Here is a 20,888-nt window from a genome sequence, read left to right as displayed (position 1 = left end):
GAAACTAAACTCAGCAGGACACCGGCCCTCCAGGACTGAGTTTGGACACCCCTGAGTTAAGTGAAGTTTTACAAACTAATTTTGAGAGGTCTGATATCCCTTTTTATTTTCACTATCTATTCAAAAAAAAACCTTCGGGGTCACTCTGAAGGCGGTAAAATTATACATTTGTGTCACTCTCTCTTTGCTGATAAGATTTAAAGGCAGGTACACAACGTTTCTGTGGGACTCCAGGGTTTCTTCCCACTGCAGCCTCAATTTCGCTTTTAAAATGGCGGCGGTGTGAAATCAGTCTATACACTTGCTATACTCTTTTATATTGTCACATTTAGTGTAGCACAGATATAGGCGATGTGTCTGAATGGTAACAAACTCAACTGATAAAAGACAAAAGCTGGAAAATTTTCTTACCACTTGGTTTTGAGTGTGGTCCTGAAAAATCTTCGTTTGAAGGGGTATCTACCCCTTTCCCTTAGCCCTACGACTTCAAGTTAAAGAGAATTGGGATACCCCATCTCTTCACACTCAAAACGAGGGGTAACCCAACAAACACACAACGTTGCCTCAACGTAGCCACCTTCCTACAACATTGTACCAACCTTGCAAAAAGGTTGAGGATTCTACGTTGTTGCTAAACGTTGTCACAACGATGTCATAAGGTTGCCATTTAAACATTACGAGGGCCGCATACTTTAGGTTGTGCTTAGGTGGCGTGGACAACCACTGTACAACATTTACTGGTCACAGCTGAATCAGTTTAAATTTCAACAAGCCGTCGTCTCATTCATCAACGACCGAGGAGACGTGAGTATTGCTTTATTTCTTCTTGCTACAAAAGATACGTAAATTGTGAATATTCAAACAAACCTACGATTTCGACAACAATCTGTTCCAACATTACACACACACACAAAAGCCGTAATGAAGTTGTTACGAGCGAGTAACATTTCGGCATTCCGTTAACGGACGGCGACAACATTAAAATCATTATGTTAAATCTCTCGATAAAACATTTCCTGATTATTTACCTACGCCTTGTCTTTAGTCAAATGGAAAATAATGTTTTTGAAGTTCAGTTTTTTCCATATCCATCGTGATCAGTCAGTATGATACTTCCTCACACGAGCCGACCCACTATTTACAAAGCACACAAAATAACATATGACCCGTGCCAAGCGCGGACGCTGTCTTACCCAGTCAGTGGGTCTCACAGCTTTGTCAGGTCTGTCTGCTTTCGGAAAACACATGCTCTTATAAATAATTAAGAAGCAGGGTTTTCTCATAGGACAAGAAAACTTCGCTATGAATAATAATGAGAAACCGACGCGACATCACTCCACTAGCAGATTTGCGCTACGTCATCGATTTTGATCTTGCCCCAAAAATAATTTGAAACCTGAAATTAGCAGACAAAAGCCTGATGCTCAACACACAAATCTGTTAAAATGATAATAAAAAATAGGGTGTCTTGAACCTTTAAAATGGCAGCCAAGTGAAATCAGTCTTCACACTTGCTATACTCGATGGTGTTGTCACATTTAGTGTAGTCAGCTGCATCCAATGTACACATTACGTAACCTCCTCATTGAAATGAAGGTTACTCCTAGTCACCACATTTCCAACACAAACATATCGTAATTTCTAATAGTTGGAATCTCTTTATTGAATTCAAAGTGCACGCAGCCACACACGTGCATGCACACACACACACACACACGCACACCATATACACCATTACTGGAGTCACAAAAGAGACGGAGAGTTGCTGACAGTATCACATTCTTGAGCATGTTTGAAGGGGCGCAGTAATATCAGTGTTTGCGGCGTGTTTCAGCAGGCTTTGGCCTTCATTCGTTTGCGAGTGGCTCATTTCTGGTGGCTTTCACTCAGCAGGAGGTGAACAGCACATGAGAAGTGTGAAGGTCAGAAGAAGAAGAGAGAGGGAGAGATGCTGGTGAGTAAAGTAGCAGGCTGAAGTTATAATAGCTAAACAGGAAGTAGCCCGCTGAGAGCTATTGGTAATGTACAGCTGGGAAAATAATGTTAAGAGTTCATAAATGCAATAAAACCTTACGGTGTACCTGCCTGCAACACAGAAGTAGCCAGACATTCAATGCGTAGTGGTGAAAAGCCTTTGAAATGCGGAAAAAGTCCTATTTTTTTTGCTCTCCTAATCATATAGTGGCAATAAAAACAAGTCATTTGGCAAAGAAAAATACAAGAGAAGAGAACCATTTGAACACTAAACCCGTAAATCGAAGAACCACTTGGCATAAACAAATACATTCTTTAGGATAGACAACATCTCACAGAAATGCTACGATAAAATCTCAACACAATCCAGTGTGATTCAAGGACGAATACTGAACATTCACAGTTTAAGATAAAGGACTTTTCTGAAAGTATTTTCCTTGATAAGAGCGAGCGCCTTTGAACAATAACCAGGTAGATGTTATTGTATTGGCTCTGCTGTGTGATTACATGAAAAAGTCATCAAAATTCTGTTGCCTTTCTCGCTACATGTAGGCCACGTACACACGGCAAAGTTTGTTTAAATCCGGCAGTGAAGCTTTCATGTGTACTGAATACAGGAGTCAATCTTTTGAGGATCGGTGAAGAGATAACCATAGCAACTGTTCGGCTGGTTAAAAAAAAAAAAAAATGACTGAGGAAATATTAGAGCTCATGGTGAAAATGATATTTGAGTTGTGAGATTGATTTTAAGGATTAACTTGAGGGGTCGTTTATGGGTTAGTTTGTGAATTAATTTGGAATGCTGTTTTGAATGTTTGTATAACTTTTTGCACAGTTTTGACCTATTCATTTTTAGCAATGGTTATGAAAAGTTTGGGGTCAGTATAATTTTCTTTAGTAATTTAAAATAAATAAATAAATAAGTAAATAAATAAATAAATAAATAAATAAATAAATAAATGCTTTTAACTAAATAAATAAATGCTTTTTACATTTCTACTGATTATCTAATTTATCAATAATAGTAAATAAATAAATAAAACAAGTAAACAAATAAATGCTGTTTTTAATTAAATAAATGTTTATGACCTTTCTACTTATTATCTAATTCATCAATAAATAAATAAATAAATTATGCCTTTTTAACTAAATAAATAAATGATTTTGACCTTTTTATTGAATATCTAATTCAGCAATAACAAATATTTAATAAACAAGTAAATAAATGAATAGATACACTTTTAAATAAAATAAATAAATAAATACTTTTGACCTTTCTATTGATTATCTAAATTCATCAATAATAATAATTATAATACATAAATGAACAAATGCATGTTGTTTTTTATTAAATAAATAAATGTTTCAACCTTTCTACTCATTATCTAACTCATGAATAATAAAGAAATTAATGTGTTTTTTTTTATTAAACATAATGCTTTCCACTATTATCTAATTCATCAATAAATACATTAATGAATGCTTTTGATTTTTCTTTTCACTAATTAATAAATCAATCAATAAATAAACAAATAAATAAAGAAATAAATGCTGTTTTTAATTAAGTTAATAAATGGATTTGACCTTTCTACTCATTATATAATCCATCAATAACAATAAATAAATGCTGTTTTTAATTAAATAAATAAATGTTTTTGACTTTCTACTCATCATCTTATTCTTTAATAATGATTAATAAATAAAAATGAATAAATAAATGAATAAATCTTGTGTTTTAATTACATAAATGTTTTTGACCTCTCTACTCATTCTATAAATCTTCATTAATACTAATAAATAAATAAATAATTAAATGCTTTTGACTTTTCTACTCATTATCCTATAAATCAATAAAAACATATGTAAAATAATTCATTATTAAATTAACATTAATAAATAAATAGTTTTTAGTTAAATAAAGAAATGATTTTGAGTTTTCCTACTCTATCTAATCCATCAATAATAAATAAATAAATATATAAATAAATAAATAAATAAATAAATAAATAAATAAATAAATATTTCCATAAAGAATACTAAGCAGCATGACACACATAATAATAATTTTTTTGTAAAGAGATTAATACTGTTATTCAAGAATGCAAAAATAATGAATAAATATTCATAAAAAATTCTGTTTCAAATAAATGCTTCAAATATTAAGCTTTCCATTTATTGAAGGGTCTATCATTTAATAAATTAATATAAATATATATTTAATAATATAATACTAAATATATTGAGCATACTGAATAAATATATATTGAGTAGCACAATATTGATACTATTAATAAGATATAGTTTAACATCAAAACAATTACACTTATATCAAAATTAAAAACACTTATTTTAAAATCATATAAGTATGTCACAAATGTTACCATGTTTAGATCAAAACAAAACTAACTAAAAACTAATAAATAAATAAATAAATAAATAAATAAGTAAATAAATAAATAAATAATAGTGTATGCTTCTCGGTGTACATTTTGGGGTAGGGAGATTATTTATAAACTATAAGTTATATAAAACATCCCTAAAGTGTAAAGTAACAAAGATATCTTTGCACACCAATTTGTTAACCCTGTATATGCCAATAAAATGTCCTCTGGGGTGAGTCAGATAACCTTAACATTTAAGATATAAAGAGATCAGATGCGAAAACCTCTAAGTGCGATCGGAATTTTTCCTCTAAAATTAGCATTTTCAAAAGCTTCTATGTATAAGTTGAGTAATTTCCCTTTTATGTCAATTAATATGTCATTTTTTTATTGTCTTTAATGTGAGATAAGTGAACATAAACAAAAGGATTCTCAGAAAAATGCTTATTTTAGAAGACAATTTCAACTTAGAGGTTTTAGCATCTGAACTCTTCGTATGTTCTCTGATAATATTTAATAACAAATTTAGTACTGATTAAGAAATATGTTTTTGCAGTGAATCATATTTATCTGCATTGTGTACGTGGCCTTGCTAAACTGCCTCGTGTGCAGAGATTCTGTTTCATTTGTAGCATTAATTGAAATTCCTTAAGTAAACTTCTGCTTATTTCAAAGTTCAAGTTCAAGTCATAATCTAGCGCTAATATACGGATCTGAATTCAATTCAACTGAGAAATCTTTCTTTCAAAATAGACCCTTCTACTACTAAAATCTATGAACAATAAGCTCCACCAGAGAGGGCTTCGACATCAAAACAGCACATGTAGAGTGCTGAACAGTGATAAAATACTGATCTTTAAACTTTTTTTTTTCTTTTTCTTAAGGACAACAGTGAAAAATACATTTAAAAGTGTTTGCATTTGAAGAGTGAACATAGTACAACAGGTAAAAAAGACCACCATCAGAAATACGTGCACTACATTGGACACATTACTCTTCCTCCATTGACTTCTCGATCTCTTTCAGCTTGCGCACAAACTCTTGAGCCTCTCTGTCTCCCATTCTTGCCTCCAGCATCTTCATGATGGGCTTCTCTGTGTAAAAAAAGAACAAACAAGAGTCAGAAATGAATCCATCAGAGCGGACACAACAATAATGTTGAGGTGGCAGACCTCTCGATAGGGAATGACACGTGTAATTGGAAATCCTTTCAAGAGGACAGGCTGCAACACACACCAAGCACCAAGCGATGCTGACAAAACAATGAAATCTTAGCAGCGCTATTCTTTCAGGCTCTCTTTGAAACTTGGAATGATCAGTAGTGTCATTGTAACTATAGTCACATTTCAAATCTACTGTAATATTATGCATTATTCAAGTTCCTGGATAGTAACTTTGCGCCATTTGTGCTTATGTTTACTTATGATTGGCATTGTTATTAAAATGTTTCATGATCTTTTGCAGTCTTTCTGTTGATTGAAGTATTTATTTTTGTTACAATGCCAACTAGCAGACCTCACAGTATAAGGTGTATTTGGTATTAGGCTATTTAACAGTGTTTTTGTCTAAAATTGCTCCATGTCCACTGCTGATGCTGATGATTAATTATAAAGCGTGCCTGGCATGCTGTCCCGGGAGAGAGCCCTGAGCTCAGAAGATCCTTGAATCCAGGACCTCCTCCTGTTTGCAGGGCAAGAGGGGAGTTATTTATGGCTAACGACAAATTAGAGATTGTTATGGAGAGATATACTGCTGACTGAAGCCTGGTTTATACCCGATGCATACATTAGTTCACCTGAGTGCGCGCTGCAAATGTGACGTCATCGCGGAGTTTGCGGAGGTTCACTTTGGGTGCACGCGACATGATTTCTGCCGGCGAAGCGCATGATTTTTTTTTTTTTTTTTTGAGACAGGAGCGAAGAGTGAGCGAGGCGCCGTATTTGACTTGAGTTGAATGTGAATCACTTTGAAGAGATTTTGTCTGAAACAGATCATAGAGATAACCAGATGATCAGTCATTTTTGGCTAGACATTACAACAGCCGTGGGAAAGGAGGAAAGTTTTTTTACTGTTAAAAAGTTCGGAAAAACCTGAGGGATAAGTATGTTAAAGCCAAAAGAGACCATGGCAAAAGTGGATACCCAGGTACACAATTACAGAATATGTTTTTCCACCAGTCATAGCTTTTACACGGATGTATATGTTACGATTTAGAATTACAAAACAATTTAATTGTTACTAAACCATAATTAAGGAACAAATTATTTCTTTGATATTTATTCATTCATTTTCTTTTCAGCTTAGTCCCTTATTTATCAGGGGTCGCCACAGTGGAATAAACCACCAACTTATCCAGCATATGTTTTACGCAGCGGATGCCCTTTCAGCTGCAACCCATCTCTGGGAAACATCACTCATACTCGTGCACTACATACAATTTAGCCTACCCAATTCACCTGTACCGCATGTCTTTGGACTGTGGGGGAAACCGGAGCACCCGGAGGAAACCCACACGATCGCAGGGAGAACATGCAAACTCCACACAGAAACGCCAACTTACCCAGCCGAGGCTCTAACCAGCGACCTTCTTGCTCCATCATCACTGCAAAGTGATGCATCAAACTTTAATTTTAAAAAATCTTGAATGGTTATAAAAATCTTTATAATCATTGAATTAATTTATAAAAATAATAAAAACAATTTATTAAAAATATTGGATATTAATGATATGACATGGTTCTGGAAACTTTCTAATTCTCTGTTTATCTGTCTGACTTTACGGTGGGTTTCTTTTTCACTGCCCCCTGTCATTTTAAAGAATATCACAATGGCAAACGCAGCAAGTATAAAAGCCTCGTCTGTTTCGTGAGGAGCGCGTGCAGTCAATGGAGGTGTACGATGCGGCACCAGGTGAAAGTAGAAATCCAGCTTAAGAGTGCATCTGTGGTGCCAATTTGGTTTGGTCAATGTCTTTGGACGATGGGAAGAAACCCATGCGAGCACTGAGAGAACATGTAAACTTTGCATAGAAACATTGACTGGCCTTGTAAGAACTTGACCCAGTGACATTCTTGCTTTGAGTCAATAGTGCTAACCAGTGGGCCACCGTGCCACCCTAATGAGGAAAAGGGAGTCAGAGTAGGGATGGAAGGGGGGATTCTTCAAGACAAAGATACCTGAGGTAAGAAACTCTGGTTATTTACGTTGACTTAGGAATCATCAGATGTTGATGATGGGGAATCATGTGTTATAGCTAAAGCGGAACCAGCTGTGGTCAATCATAATCATGTGATACTCTTGAAATTAGTTTATAAATAAACTTCTCTTATTTCTATCATCCACACTAAAACAATTGAAAACACGTTTGTTCATGTACTGTGCATGGACGTATTATTTTCTTTTTGTTTTTTTTAACCATTGCTGCAAAATGTTGAAACTGCTATCTGTTTCCAATGCTGAACAGCAGCTCCCAGTAAACATTTGGCCCATTTCCACTGAGTGGTATGGTACTGTTCGGTATGCTTTTATGGCCGTTTCCACTGTCAAAGGGTACCTAAAAGCCAACCGTAATATATTACTTTTTGGTCACCCTCTGCAAAGGGTACCTAGCATGAAAAAAAGGGTACCAAAAGACGGAGTTAGATACGCAGCTGAATGCTATTGGTTTGCAGAGAAACGTCACTCACGGAAGCTAGGGGAATGGATGACCCGAGCTCAAACAAACCTAAGTGTCGTCTTGATGAACAGCCACAAAGCCAAAAAGAACAAAATCTGCTGTGTCCAGTTGTTGTAAATAGCCCGTCTAAAAGTGTGAGCGGTTTCGCTTTCTCCAGAGAGCTCGCGTGCGCGTCTATATTTGAAATAAACTTCTTGAGCCAATATTGATAATGCGCATGATCATTGAAGCACTCTGATCTCCAATTGATTCAGGAAAAAGAACAAATGCGAGAGAAGCATGAAAAAACAAAGGAAAAGCCAGAAAAAAACTAGCAAATCATGCTTCTGCAACCTAAAACATGAACAAACTGCCATGTTTAACTATTATCATCATCTTTTGGACTGATCTGAATTTAGAATGACAGAATTACTTTCGAACAAGAGGTTACATGTTCTGGTAAATAATAAAGTCACAAATGAGAGGTTTGCACTGACTGGACTATTTTGTGTTGTTTTTGAACGCAAATAAGCACTAAATGTATGCTGTGTTTGTATTTTTTCTTTAATTGGTAACACATAGGAGACTGTAAGGGGCTGTATGTGTTCATATATGTTGCATTTTTTTATTTATTTATTTTATATAATTGTAGACATTACAGTAGGCTATTTCGCAGATCATTGGTCTGCAGTTATAATCAAATTATGTTCATAGAAAAGTTAGTAATAAACATTTATACACAAGTATATATGTGAATAAAGTATATGTTTTGTGAGAAGTGCTTCTGATATCATATGTGAACGACCCGTACGAGTTACTGGGACATTTCCTCAAGTAAAAATGACGTTGTCTAAAACTTTCTGTCGTACACCACGCCCACCAAAAGGGTACCCTTTTGACAGTGGAAATGCAAGCTTGATAAATGTGACCCGTACCGACCCATACTGTACCGTACTGTACGTCTCAATGGAAACAGGCCAATTCTGTGTCCATAGAAGAGAGGCAATAAGGAGCATGTACAAACTGAGATTAATAAGTCAAAACATCTCCTTTACAATGTCGTCAACCACATTAGCTTAATTGGTCACATGACTAAAATGTGTCATCGTTTTCGAATTTTCCATTTTTACAGTCCACTACAGCTCAAAAATGGCACTTTCAAATTTACTTCAAAGAGCGTTTTTAAAAGATACATTTTCATTATCTAAAGAAGCAGGATGGAAGGTCACAATAAAAACAAAAAAAAATGTGTTTTTAAACAAAAGCATATCAGTGTGTACATGGCTCTAGTAGTTTGTATGCTTAAAGGGTTAGTTCAGCCAAATAGGAAAATTATGTTATTAATTATTCACCCTCATGTCATTTCAGTCACCCTAGACCTTTGTTCATCTTTTAAACACAATTTAAGATATTCCAGAAAAATTCAAAGAGCTTTTTTATCCTCTATAAACAGCAACAGTCTTGAGACATTCAAAGTCCAGGAGGAGGAACCAAAAACATTGTCAAAACATTTGTGGGCAATTTTTCAACTACGGCACTTTTAGCCTTGTGAAGTTGAGTAAAAAAAAATTACGTAACATAGCCTCATAAGTTTAAACAATTTGACTAGTTTTAAGATTTGTAAGAGGACAAACTTAGATTAAAAGAGAAACATTTTCCATCATGAACTGAACAAATGTCATTTTCACCACATCTCAATATACAGCTTATTTCAAAATTAAATAAATTACGGCAGTCAAACATTGTCTAAGATCATTTTTTGTATCTTTCCACAATATATATATATATATATATATATACACAATTATACATTTGTCAGTGAAGTAAGATAGTTGTATGATGAATTGAACACCTGTCACACCAGCCTGATCTCACGAGAAAAGGTAAGTATTTTACGTTTTGCCAGTTTATTGGCTAATTTGTAAAAATTCGTACGAGTTCAGTCGTATGAAATTTTACGATTTTAAAAAGGAGGCGTGGCACCTAACCCCACCCCTAAAACCAACCGTCATTGGGGGATGAGCAAATCGTACAAAATTGTACGAGCTAGATCGTACGAATTCATACGAATTAGCCACTAAATCAAAAAGTTACGAATTGCTGTGAGATTGTGTTGGTCACACTCTAAAATTGAATATTAATTTGGTAAAGAGTTTATTAGAAAATAAATAAACAGAATTTTTTTATTAAATAGAGCATGAACTTATACACTGTGAATACACTTTTAATGTGTGATGAGAACTTTTTAAATATATATTTTTTTAATGTGTGTGGTGATGGAAATGGCAGTGGTGGAAATGACATTTCAACAGTTTATTGTCAAAAAATAAAAAAATAGCACCGATTAGCTTTGAATTGATACTAGCCTTTCATGTATACAAAACACTCTTATTTAACTTAATTTTGTTTGGTTTTTAAAAACATCTTTGAAGGTACAGCATGTTTGGAAATGACGTAGAATAAATGTATTTCCTTATCAAGAAATATTAACCTTGATTTTTCTTCAAGTGCTGTTGATAAAAATTTAAATTCCCTCCATCTTAAACATGTTCTGAAATAACACTATTCATTTTCATAGAAACCACCTAAATAATCTTTCACACAAATGTTTTAAAGCGACATTGCAGCGTTGTGGCGGAAATGACACTGATACTGTATGACAGCTTAATTTGTATAAAAAATATTATTGATAATAGTCTCACATTAAATATAAAATATTAAAATTATTTCACTAGTGCTTATTAGAGATACATTAATAGATACTAGATAAATAATATTTTAAAATGTTATTTTCATTGTTGAAGTTTAAGACTCTGGGTGTGCAACAAGGTGAAAACTTTTGTTACAGAGAATCCTAAAGCACTGAATGATTTTGACAACATTTTATGTATATTTTTGGATATATGATCAAAGGACTTAAAAATGTCTGTAGTTGAAGAATTACCCTTGCATGATTACAGTTGAACCACTGAGGTAACATTTTGACAATGTTTGAACTTTAAACATTACAAGACCATTGCTGTATATGGGGATGAGAGAGCACTCAGATTTGATCTAAAATATCTTAATTTGTGTTCTGAAAATATTTAGGTAAACTAAGCTTTTAATATCTGCTAACACTTTATGTCTAATTCCCTCAACTGACAATGTACTGACATGAAATCTAATTATTCTCCCAACCTTAAGACTTTTGATAATGATGATTTGACTTCCAGTGGTGTGACAATTTAAAAATCAATGTGTAAAACTGAGCATTATTAAATCAAGTCACATTTATGTACAGTGACTACCAATTTAATAGCCCATATTGACACGATAGCATCACACAGTTGAATGACCCAATGGATCCATGCTTTCATGTTGTTCCATTTGAATCCTGCAGCAGAAATCAATGTGTGAAGTGCTTTTTCAGAACATTTTGTTGGTAAAGGTGTCATTCTCTAGTTGGTTTCCCATTCAATAGTGCCTGTGCAGTTCATTTAGTGCAGTAAGTGGTTCTAGATTTTTAGATAGAATAAATTAGCTTTCTCCTGTTGAACAATAAACAAATTTTAAAGCAGCTATTTACAACCATAGTAAGAACAAAATATGCTATGGAAGTATATTTTGGAATATTGCACAAAAAATACTAGAATAGTCAAGAGTGCATTCATTTTGGAAATGTGTATAAAAATGTATATGCAAAACTAAGATAAACTTTTTTTTCGATAAGAAAAATTGTGCAGAGACTATGATGAAAATAAATAAAACAACATAATAAATTCCAGCATGCACATCAAAAAAAATCATGTGATTTTGTTTTAACAGATCATTAGATGCTCACTCAAAAATGGGCACGATAGGATGGCATTAATGGACAAACCAGCAAACCAACAGCTTTCTAAAACATCGGAAATGTTGTTTCTGGTCAATTCCCCCAGGCAAAGTACATAATCACAGTGGTTTGGTATTATTATTTCACACAACTGTCTTAAGTGCACTCTCAAAAAGCAGTCGTGCTCTTCCAAAATCCAGTTGTGACATTCATTGCATGTCCTCTTCATCATCTTCTCAGACACAAACTATTCATCATATAAGAAAAAAGGTCCAAAGTGACCTAGTGCAGCATTTTTTTTTCTTTTTATTATTTTGTACGGGTGGGCAATATGTTGGCTCAGGGGTTAGCACTGTCACCTTACAACAAGAAGGTCACTGGTTTGAGTCCCAACTGGATTAGTTGGCATTTCTGCATGGAGTTAGCATGTTTTTCCTGTCTTCAGTGTGTGTTTCCTCCGGGTGCTCCGGTTCCCCACACAAGTCCAAAGACATGATCTTTCCGTGAATTGAATAAACTAAATTGGCAGTATATGTGTGTGAATTAGAGTGTACGAATGTTTCCCAGAACTGGGTTGCAGCTGGAAGGGCATTTGATGTGTAAAACATGCTGGATAAGTTGGATGAGTTTATTCTGCTGTGGTGACTCCTAATAAATAAACGAACTAAGCCGAAGGAAAATTAATAAATAAATTTTGTACTGGTTAATCAGGAGGTGACGATTTTGGCTTTGACTCATTAAATGGAAATGGTTCTTTATTCACAAATGTTTTATGTGATGTTTCAGTTTTGCGCATAAATCTATTTCACATCTTGGATGGAAACATAGTCAATGACTGTTTTTTTTTTCCTAACATTCTTCAGCATATCTGTGCTTGTGTTTAAAACAAGATAGATACTATTGGAGAAGGAGTAAAATGATGGCAGAATTTTTGGATGAACTTTAATGTGTATTAATGTGTATTATTTAATATTAGTTACCTTTTAAACGTACCATGGTAAGATGTAATTGTGAAGGCTAACTATACAGATTACATTTGTTTTCTTATGTGTGTTGATGCCGGTTTATAACTGATTGGTTTGCGAGACAAGAAGGCTAATGTTAATGCAAAAAAATAAATAAATAAATAAATCTACAGCACAGCACATTTACATTCAGACTCTTCTTTATAGCGGTACCACAGATTGTGTAAGTAAAACTATTTCCTATTTTTTTTCCCTGATTTTATAAGTCCTAACACATCCATTTTATTCAGATAGAAATCACTTGACTGGCGTAATCATATCATAAGTAGACATTTCCCAGAAGGACTTGAAGGTACCACCAGCGTCAACCCTAATCAAACACATCTAATCCAGCTAATAAAACTCTTCAGGATCCCTAGAAAATTACAGACAAGGCTTGATATAAACTCTACAGCGAGGTACATTGGGTCTCCAGAAGCAGAATAGTCCTGATTTAAAGGCGATTTTGTGACTACTCTAAGGGCCTACTCACAATATGCCATACGTACCGTGCCCAGGCCCGTTTCCCGGATCGTTTGAGAAGTGTGAGTGCACTGAATCTGGCTCAAGCACGGTTCACTTGGCCGGCCCTGGCCCGGTTGGAAGAGGTGTGGCTGAGCGCAGTTCACTTGGGCTTTGGCGCGGTACACTTGTGTGTGAGTGCAAAACGCGCCAAAGCCTGAAACTGAAAGCAAGACGTGACTTTTTGAGGGGCTGTTTCATATGGATTTATTAATCATTCTTACTGTTCAGTGAACGCAAACTGCCGTAGTTTATTAAAGACGAGAACTCCTCACAGCACGACAGCTGCGTGCCTTCAGCAGACCTCCTCATTCCTGCAGCACAGGAGCATTATGATTGTTTTTGAGCGCCAAAAGCGGCGGATCTGTTCAGCGAAATATCTGACTGCATGTCCCCGCATCCCTAAGGACTGTTTTGCGAAATATTTGATGGCATATCAAACGACTAGAGAAATCTCCACTGTGCTGCTGAGTGAAAGAGCGCTTCTCACTGAACAGCGCAGCAGCGATGACGTAAGCCCGTTTGTGGTGTGAGCGCGGGCCGTCGGGGGAGACGGGAGGGAGGACAAGCGTGCTTTGGCCCAGTTCGAGGCAACTGCACCTAGTGTGAGTACGGCATAAGTGAAGCTTATTTATCAACTAATTTTGAGAGGACCACATGCTTATGATTGCTTAACTATAAATACCCTAAGTTCCATATGACAGCCATCTTTATTTGGAAGAATCTCCCCTTCTACCCCTACTCCTCCTCCTTTCCTAGATGGGTGGCATGGTAGTCCAGTGGTTAGCACTGTTGCCTCTCAGCAAGAACATCACTGGTTCTAATCCTTACCAAGCCAGCCGACATTTACACGTTTTCCCCGTGCTCACGTGGGTTTCCTCCGGGTTCCCCGGTTTCCTCCCACCATTCAAAAACAAGCATCTTAAGTTAATTTGCTAATCCAAATCAGCACCATAGACATGCTCCTAGTAGTTATCTCTTAAGAGTAATCGCTATTTGTTCATTAGCACCTACAGCAGGGGTGTTCTCGAGCTCAAACTCCCCTCTCGCCTTGCAAACTGGAGAGAGCTCAGGGCTCTCTCGTGGGACAGCATGCCAAACAAGCTTTATAATCAATCATCAGCTAAGTGTGGACTCTTGAAAGGAGGAATATAATAAAAAGGGCAGATTAGCATACCGCTTGGTTTTTGACGGGATAAGTGCAGGATGACGGGTTGAAGGGTCTTTCCGGCAGGTGTGGCACTCGGTCTGCCCGGCCAGCAAAAGTCACTCAGTGGAGCCACCGCCTCGCCAGCGAAATCATTAGTGGATAACCAATCATAGTCCATCACAGTGAAGGTCAGACAAGCACACCTGTGCCTGTACTGCTCTGGGCTGACGTGACTGTGAAGAAGCAAACGGGGTCAAAGGGCTGTTTGGGGTGCTGGGACTAAATAGCAAGTTTTCAGGAAGGCAGACGATCTGGTACTCACAAGTAAAAAAGCTCATCAAAAACAGGGTGCAGGGTTTTGAGCTTTACTTGGGTGCGCTGACTGCGAGCAGTGGGGAACAGATGGTGAGGACACAGCTCCACGATGACAAATGGGTCGCTGAGGCCTGGGAAAGCAGACGTTTGAAGACAAATTTAATAACGAAAAACAGCAAAAGACTATAGTGCAGTGGTCTCAAACTGGATTCCTGGAGAGCCGCAGCTCTGCATAGTTTAGCTTCAACCACCTCCAGCTCACACCTGCTTAATAATCTCAAGTAGTCTTTAACATTTTGATTAGTTGGATCAGTTGGGTTTGATTAGGGTTGGAGCAAAACTTTGCAAAGCTGCAGCTCTCCAGGAATTTAGTTTGAGGCCTATACTATAGTGCAATGCAATGCCACTCTGAATAGTTGAAATATAAAGGTGTTAGGAAAGCCAATTGCAATTCAGGATAGAAATATTGAAATGTCATCACTATCCTTTACATTTTAAATACTGAACATTGTCATTGTAAGTCAATAGTAGATTTGAAGAATCCGAAGAATCCTTTAACTTTATGCAAATAAAGAGCAACTTTCTTGAGCGACAGATAATAAGACCATCAGCAGAGCTTATGTGATCCTCTCTCAGCTTGCTTAGAGGCTGGTTGTATTCTCCTTGCTGTAGAACGTTTGCAGGAGGTCACCACTCAGACACACAGGCAGCTACAAAGTCGCTGTTAGTGTGAATGAGACATTAGTACTATATGCTGATGTTTTGCTGCGACGTTGCGAAAATAGTAAACTAATTTTTAAATTAGGTACATTTTGATTGACAGCTTTTTAAAAGCCCGAACCCGTTCATAGCCAGACATTATTCAAATGTGCACATGCACACAGCTCTTTTGCTTTTTTTTCTAGAACATTTACAAGAGTCATTTATATGTTTTAACATAATTTATTTGTAACAAATGAAGGCTAAAGGCCACTTGGAAGTTGGAACAAATAAATAGCATATGTCCTCTTTAACATAGTAACATCTCAGCACTCTAAATAGGCCTAGGTACACACACTTAGCCTTTAAATTGGCCGACACACCAATGAAAATAAGTCTTTCCTAACAAATGTAATTAAAATAAATTCAAAATTATGACGGGTATTTGGCAATAACGAAATTAAGATAAAGGCTTTGCGAGACTTGTTTCGCCACTTCTCTTCACAATCTGGTCTTAAGGCGACGGTGAAGCTGAATAATAAAAGAATAGCCTAATGCCAACCTTAGCCTGTATACTCTGTCTACATTATGATTTTATGGCTTAATTGATATTTATTTATAATTTAAAAACCCTTTACTCACCAAGATTTGGCTAGGTGTTTTTGTGGAGGAACATTATTGAATCCACTGGCTTTAGCGCAGTCCTGCGCTCAGGATGGTGCGTCCAGCAGCACCGAACACCCTTTCACTGCTGCTTCTGCTACAGGCCGTGATGCATAGTTCTGCAAGTCTAATTTTGCAAGTTTTGGGTAGGATTGTTTGTTCATCTTTTACCAGCCAGGAACGTCCATCTAATTTTCCATGGCAGCAGTTTCAATGTAGCGAGTGACCTCGTCTTTTCACCTGTCAGTTTGCTGTTTAGTGCTTTAACATAATACGCAGTGTATGAGCGACCGCCGAAATCCCTTAACAGCTAGAATGACCGTTCTCATTGAACTGGTGGCTGGATTGACCGCAGTAAAAATTTGCTCTTTTTAACTTCTCCGTCATCATTTGTTTCACCTTTGCAGGGATGGATTTTAATGTTGTAACTAACTATTTGATTACTTTCTCGGGCTAATTGAAATGCATCACATGACTATTCATTTACCTACTGCGCAAGCCCAGCCCGACCCGACCCCGTCTAAAATAAATAGAAATCAAATCCGAACCCACCCAAACCCATCAGGTTCGGGCAAAGATCTTCAGCTCTACTGTCCTGCATAGTTTAGCTCCAACTTACTTTAACATGCCTGGCTGGAATTTTCTAGTACCTAAAAAGAGCTTGATTAGCTTGTTCAGGTGTGACTAATTGGGTTGGAAATAAAATAAGTAGGACACCCCCCTCAAGGACCGTTTTTGGACACCCTTAGTCTAAACTCATTTAAATAAAATAACACTTTAAATAGTGTAAAATGCCTTTATGCAAAACAAAAATATAATGTATAATGTAATAAGTTTTTTTTTTAATTATAATAATCATTATGATATATAATAAGATATAAAATATTAAAGGCATAGTTCACCCCTACCCCCAAAAAGATTCCAGTAGTATCTGGATGCAGACTTAGATTTGCAAGCTGAAACTGCATATCTTAGAGATAGCCTCAGAGCCAATGCACTCAATGGTGATGTCACTGTGAGAAGTAGGGTTAGGGGTGGGGTTAGGTGTGCGCATTAAAAGTATTGCATGCAGCTCAGCTTGAAACTGCTCAGAGTCTGCATCCAGACCGCTCTCAAAAATGTACTTACTATTTACACACCCTCAAGTGGTTTTAAACTTTTTTGAAGATATTTTGAAGAAATCTGCATAGCATTGACATCCATAGCAGGATAAAAAAAACAAATGCTGTTGGTTACAGGTGTGCAGTTTTCTTCAAAATATCATCTTTTGTGTTCAACAGAAGAAAGAAAGTCAATCAGGTTTAAAACCTAAGTGAAGAGTGAGGAAAGGATGACAGCATTATCAGTTTTGGATGAACTATCTCTTTAAAGGGTCACGAAACACCAAAACACATTTTTTGAGCTATTGACAGTCGTATATGTGTCCCACACTGCTAAAAACACTATTAGGACACCTATATTTCACTAAAAAGTGTAAATTGGTTGTTTTTGCGTTATTTCAAGCAAATTCGTACTTCCTGTTTGAAACGAATTTTTGAAGCTGCGTCACGGTCATGACATAATAGCGTGTATTCCAGCGTGCAGACTGGACGTCTGTGCCAGAGTGTGTCTTATTACCTCTTACAGTGTGATGCATTAATGCATGAGTAAGGCTTGGTTCAAACCAATCAGCGCGCTCTATTGTGCAACTTCATTAATATTCATTAGTGTCACCGTCTTTACACCACAGAGACGCCACGTTGTGTTGGCAAAACAAGCGTGAAGTGTTGCTTTTACAGTTTGCTGCCATTAAGTTTCGTTTTCATTTTCTCTCTGTGAGAGCTCAGACTCATGTGTGGATTAACAGTGTACGCGACGCGCGACAACAATAACTTACGTGTCTAAGGAGGATTATTGTTTACCTGAGAGCTGTTCTCATCTGCAAACGCTGAAATCCGGATTCCGGATGTAGTCTTCTCTTCAGACGCGGCTCTAGTTGCTGGTGATTGACCTGTCTCTACAGATTTGGTAAGTGAGCGACCAGTGCTCTTTGTTTATTCAGTTTGTTCGTATCGAATTAAGTTAACTATTGCACTGAGGGCAAACATGTTAGCACCGCATTTCGTGACCGGAATAACACATGAGGCTTTCTGACGTTACCTGCCGTGTGCGTCTAAGTTTCCGGGAAATGCGGAGTTTTTTTTCTGTCATTCGCCGTGCGGTATCAAACATTGCATGAAAAATACACGCTTAGAGCAGATCCTCGAATCAAATATCGCGTTTGTCGCGAGGGACATGAATGAATTCCCTGAATGAAAGAGCCAAACTGCAGTTAAAGTCCACCAGTTAATAATTTGGCAAATAATTCCACTACAGATGTCCATGTAGGTTAAACACCATCTCTTTCTCCTGTGTGTGTATTTTGACTGAAACTCGCGCGTGCCCAAATAGACACTCCCACACCCTCCCACATTAGTTCCTCCGACACTCCCCCCTAAACAGAGCTGGACACCCCCACTTTTCTGACTTTTTCCAAAGTGGAGGTGTGAAAACACCCTGCTGAAACGAGGGGGTTTCATGGCCCTTTAAATGTAAAGATATATGTGCAGTGGTAAATATAAAATAAAGGGAGCATGCCTAAATAAATAAACATAAACACTACACAAACACAGTGTTGCGCAAATAAATTGAACCAGGTTTACCGTTAGCATCCAGGGCTATGAGATCAGCTGCATGCAGTATCTCCACGGTGAGTCTTTGCTCAGGGGCATCGTAGTAACATTTCACACTGATACGACCAAAGCGACTGTGCTTTAGGATTCTCTGTAAAGCAAATGTGCATATGTTAAAGATTATCATCTATAGCACATAATACACAAGACAAATAACACATTTTGTCAGAGTAAGGGCACCACAGACTCTCCCCCCTCCTCCAATGGTTTGAAGATTGTGTCAAATTATACATAAGTAGGAAAATGATGCTACTTTCTGAGACTGAACAATTTGTAAACTCAGCGTGTATTTTTTCATGTATGAGGTGATTTTAGATAATGCTGGCTTCAATTCAATCTGAAGGCGTTCATTTATGTTACCAGGATGACACCACAAAGTAGTCAGGCTTTCATTTGCTATGCTCCTGATGAAGTAAAGCAGAGGTGTCAAACTCAGTTCCTGGAGGGCCGCAGCCCTGCACAGTTTAGTTCCAACCCTGCTTCAATATTCTTACCTGGAGGTTTTAAACAAGCTTAAAGGACTCAATTAGTTTGATTAGGTGTGTTTAATTAGGGTTAAAGCTAAACTGTGCAGAGCTGCGGCTCTCCAGAAACTTTTTTTGAAACCTGTAAAGCTATTAAGCTTGCCCGAAATCCCTACTTAGTTAGCTTATTAATAGGGCTTTTTGGGAAAAAAAAAATATGACATTTTACATCATTCTATGCGACAACAATTGCTCAAATAAATACATACATAAATATAATAAACATTTTACATGTTGCTCTTTTGTCTGTTAGTTATTAAAGTTGAATGATTAGCTTAGCAACATGCTAACATCAACAATGATGCATGTGTGGATCATATAACTGTGCTTGAATCTCTCAAAAACATGTTCACAGTTCATTTTGGATTATGTAAGTAGAAATTGTTTGCTTTTTGCAATAAATATAAAGCCTATTTTAAAACAATTATGACTTGATTTGCTCTGTGGCATTGTTTTCTTGACATATAAGCACATTCAAACCTGCAGTGCATCAGGGAAATATATTTTGAGTTTGTAATTATGCTAATGTATAACTCTTATTAGATTAGCAGTCCTCCAATTAATTTTCATATTTATGTTTGGTGAAAAAATTGTGTAGAACTAATATTACTGACATACATCCAACTGTAATACTGCTGACATAGCACATTTTTTTAATTTCAGAAGAAAATCTAGTTTTATTGTCATAAAACCATTAGGTCACAGTGAAAAACTTTTCAAAGATTGCAAAACAATCATAACAGTCGGAAATTAAAACCCCTTTTGTTTAATTTTGTGGTGAAATAAGAAAAATTATGTGATAAATTATTATCCATGTCATTTTTGCCCAAACACATGTAACAATCTTAATAACTACTAATTAGTTCATACACAATCATTAAGTAATGCATAATTGTTAATGACATTTCTGAGGGAAAAAATTAGACGTAACTCACAGTGAAAAATCAAAAATTATTATACCCACAGTTCACGCTAATAGACTACAAATCTGCCATTTATGGACTACAAAATCCAGTCATGCACCACACACACACACACACAACCGGTTCCTGATCATGACTGATTGCATACACACAGCTGGAGGATTGTCAAAGACTGATTACATGGACTATAAAAGCACACACAATGTTGCAGAGTCTTGTTAAACTGTTAACATTAAGACGCAGTTTCCCTTGCCTTGTCCTGCCATGTTTTAGACCCTAGCCTTGTCTTGTTTGTTTATTTCTGTTTGCTGCCTGCCTTTTTGACCATCTGCCTGTTTATCGACCACAACTCTGGATGGCCTGTGTATATCTGTTTGCCCCTGTGTTGACCATTGCTTGCCTGACCATCTCTGTATGATAAACTCTGCGTTTGGATCCACACTCCCTGTTGTCAGAGTCTTCCCTGTAAGACCCACAAGTGCAATGCAATACTACACAATCTGCCGCCATTATTTTTCTGAACTGGATCCTACTTGGAGTATCTAGAAGTAAT

At 36.5% G+C, this 20,888-nt stretch overlaps 1 protein-coding gene and 1 long non-coding RNA gene across 5 annotated transcripts in view; one reads left to right on the top strand and one right to left on the bottom strand.

The window, feature by feature from the left end:
• The first annotated feature begins 884 nt into the window (after nt 1-884).
• On the top strand, nt 885-5,516 carry LOC147846013 (uncharacterized). Its single transcript, XR_015481143.1, has 3 exons — nt 885-1,954; nt 5,240-5,300; nt 5,382-5,516. It is a non-coding gene; the product is annotated as an uncharacterized LOC147846013 (long non-coding RNA).
• The window catches only part of baiap3 (BAI1 associated protein 3), a 138,390-nt gene continuing 122,756 nt past the window's right edge, over nt 5,255-20,888 (bottom strand). For all 4 annotated transcript variants that reach the window (XM_087245066.1, XM_087245065.1, XM_087245068.1 and 1 more), the window contains exons 31-34: nt 18,859-18,979; nt 14,823-14,946; nt 14,528-14,733; nt 5,255-5,449 (exon numbers count right to left, since the gene is read on the bottom strand). The gene's annotated coding sequence lies outside the window, so the exon portion shown is untranslated. The remainder of the gene's footprint in view (nt 5,450-14,527; nt 14,734-14,822; nt 14,947-18,858; nt 18,980-20,888) is intronic.

Source organism: Danio rerio, chromosome 3 (assembly GCF_052040795.2).
Source record: "Danio rerio strain M-AB ecotype USA chromosome 3, GRCz13ab, whole genome shotgun sequence".
Classification (NCBI taxonomy): domain Eukaryota; kingdom Metazoa; phylum Chordata; class Actinopteri; order Cypriniformes; family Danionidae; genus Danio; species Danio rerio.
Note: the sequence above shows the minus strand (reverse complement) of the source record. Positions and strands in the feature narration are given on the sequence as shown.